Here is a 3,374-nt window from a genome sequence, read left to right as displayed (position 1 = left end):
ATGTTTTGTATGAAAATTGCGCTGTTTGTAGTTATGCTTGCGGCCCGTGCAGCCTTTGGAGGTCATGTCTGTGAAAATAGCCGATCTACAAGATCACAACGCGTCGTAAACGCGACGGGTTGTGAGCTTGTACGTCGGCAATGTTCTACGACGCGCGACACCGTCGTGGTGGCGAAGTTTAAACCAGGCTACTAATTGTTGTAACAAACAAAATGCTAGATGACTTTGCAATGGCATTGACAGCAGATAAATAAGACAGTTGTTTGAGTAACGGTGATGGCACGTTCATGTGCAAGATGTATATTTGTTTTTATTATTTTGTTTTGTAACTAATCGGGTCTTCTGGCTGGTTAGCATGTAGCTGCTAAAGTTAGCCACTTCACTCAGTGTTTGTTTCATACTGTAGATGCCGGGGCTTTTCAGCAGTTATCAGCTAGCAGCATGGTTGCTAATAATGCAAATCTGGTGTAATTTACACTACACCTCTGGCGTTTTGGGTCAGACTCAACAAACCTACAGCATGTCTTCTGAAGTTGAGGGTTATTACATCTATCGACGTAATTAAGTGAGGATCAATGCGTTAAGTAAGGTCAGTGCTATAAAGACCATATCAAGTGATGGTGTTTGGGGTCAGTTGAGGACGATGACATTGCAAGTGGGTCTCAGCGTGGCAACTGGGGGTCACCCAGGGGCCGCTGAGGGTCACGTTCATCTTTACTATATGTGTTTCTTTCTTGCATACACACACTAATCTAATTTAATGCCTGTCTAAGATACTACATTTGGGCTGTTTTTTTTTATTGGATGTATTTTGTGTTTTGTATGTTTTTCTATGGACCCTGAGTCTGCAATAAAGGCATTCATTCATTCATTCATAATAAATCTACAATAGTGTCTATTTTGATCAGTTTTAACTTTGTTGTCCTATTATACAGCAGTGGGGTCCAGGGACCCTAAGTTAGGGGTCCTTGAAGGGGTTAAGAGAGTAAAACGAGGAACCGTTTAAACACTTGAGCACCCTGTTGAAAATGGCAGCTGTTCGAAAATAGACTATCTACATTCTACTACATGCTCACACTGTGTTGCGGTGGGATGCATTTGAACTTTTTTAGAAGGGCTTTCTGAATGACGTGGACTCATTTCATCTTATGGGGCACAAAATATGGTCCTTGACACGGATATTTTGGAGAACCACCAGCTCCCCCAGCCCTTAACATGTGCACTGCCAGTGTTGGGTAACTAAAGGTACTTGGGGTCCAACATTGAGCAACCGGAATCGATTCCATCACATTTTGAAACAGTTTCCAGAACCGGGTTTTATCACACTGTGAGAGCTGTTATGTGGACTTCATGGCTGATGTACAATTTTTATAATACCCAGTGGTTCTAAAACTTTTTGTTTAATAAAAAAAAAAAAAAAAACTCAACTTTGTGAGTGTACATTTGGTTCCATTTGTACATTCTGAGAGTCAGACATGTAAGCATGGTGACAACACAAGACTTGTCTTTCTGCTGGCATGATGATGATGATGATGATTCTCAGATTTATAATTAACACCGGTCCTCATTTGTGGCACTTGTCTCCCAGAACCTGCCGTTCTCCGTGGAGAACAAGTGGCGTCTCCTGGGCATGATGGTGCTGTTTTTCGGCAGCGGCTTTGCGTTCCCCTTCATCGTGGTCAGACACCAGATCCTGAAGAAGTGAAGGGGACGGGAATGGGATGGCCGGCAAGCGGCCTCTTCAAGGTACATTCTGTGTTGTCGTGCTTATTTATAAGCGTGATAAACTACAATGAGAACTATTAAGTTGTGATGACTTTCAGAGAGATTTGAACGACAGTTATATCGCCAATGGGGAATTTAATCATGAATAGCTGACGCTTATCTGGTAGGCTAGCTGGCATGACCAGAGTCAAATGATCCATAATGGGCTCTTATGCACAGGGGCAGCATATTGGAAAGAAAGTGGGACTCTTCCTTCACAGCTCTTACCAATGATGCTAATGGAGGCTCTGTTCCATTTTGTGGTTCTCAAACGTTTTAATTTCAAGGACCCACATAACAAAAGTGTACAGATGGAACCAAATTATCACTCTCTCACACACATGCTTTGGTGTGATATTGTAAAATCCTCAGCGCTTATTTAACTCTTGAGTGTACAAATTAACCCATACAGGGTCCACTCCAGACTCCCATCTCCTATACTCTTACTGGTCTGCAACTCACTAGATTTGCAGACCAGTAACGGACCACACGTTGAGAAGCACCCCCCCCCCCCTCTAATTTGTATTTGAATGTCAAAATGATGAATCATTTGAACACTTTTCTCCTGTAGCCTGTAATTTGGCAGAGCCCACAATTGAATAAGCCTTATATGTCTGAGCGAGACGTCAACAAATGTTACATGGGTTTAAAATGCAGTTATTTTACTGTTTAGATGTCGTCACTGTCTGTTGGAAAACTTAAAGGATACAAAAGATGTTCTGTTAATGTAGTTGCAAAAGTTGAGACCAAGGTACAGAAAAATAAAAAACCTTTAATTTAAAGTGGCTAATGCATTGCAAGATTAAAATGCACACACCTACGTGTTGATCTTCATCAGGGTGACGGAATGTAGTTATTTTTACAAGCTTTTAATTTTCATTGCATCTATATTTATAAAACGCACAAGCTCACATAGACATTAGACACGTTCACTTAAAGTGTGTGTGGCTCTTTTTTCTTTCTTCTCTTTGGTGCAGCAGACATTATGTGACGGAGTAAGCCATTTAATTTAGAAAACATGTATGTAACATGCTTTCTGCCTGACAATATGCATGCTCATTAGCAAATGGCAAGTGAACGTGACGGTACGTTACAGACGTTGATGTGTGTCGACAGGGTGCGGCGATGAATCGCCGTTGTCACATTTATCTTCGCCCCGGTGTTCGACTCCGAAATTGGTTTCCTCCGTCATCAGATTGACACTTCTGATTGCATGCGTTCCTCTTTCCTTCTCTGCAGGTGTTCAGCTGGAGCACATTTCTCCACCGCAGTTGTCTTCATTAAGAAGAAGAATGGGAATCCTGTGTTTGTAAATAAAGTTGTCTCAATCTTAAGGTTGGAGTGGTCTTTGTCTTTATTTTTTCATGATGTGACGGACGGTGACCACGACATGCTAAACATGTCACGCCCCCACAAATAGCCAATCTACAAGCACAACGGGATGTAATATTTCCGGTTATTAGTTATTTTGCATTTGCATTTTTAATAGTTTATAGATTTCCAGCAGGTTTCTGCTGGTACTTACTTGGTGTGATAAGGTTTGAGAAGCCGTGTGTGTGTAGTCATGCTGGCACCCTTAATGGCATCATCTTTAGCTGTGTTTAACCAAA

The 3,374-nt window shown here is 41.6% G+C and overlaps 1 long non-coding RNA gene across 1 annotated transcript; it reads left to right on the top strand.

Moving 5' to 3' along the window:
- Positions 1-1,696: 1,696 nt before the first annotated feature.
- LOC308317245 lies at positions 1,697-3,098 on the top strand. The gene is made up of 2 exons (XR_013964238.1): positions 1,697-1,746; positions 3,004-3,098. It is a non-coding gene; the product is annotated as an uncharacterized lncRNA (long non-coding RNA).
- Positions 3,099-3,374: the final 276 nt, after the last annotated feature.

Source organism: Protomyctophum bolini (genome assembly GCF_963924005.1).
Source record: "Protomyctophum bolini genome assembly, chromosome: 6".
NCBI classification, from domain to species: Eukaryota; Metazoa; Chordata; class Actinopteri; order Myctophiformes; family Myctophidae; genus Protomyctophum; species Protomyctophum bolini.
The sequence above is the reverse complement of the archived record's forward strand: the minus strand, read 5'-3'. Positions and strand labels throughout refer to the sequence as shown.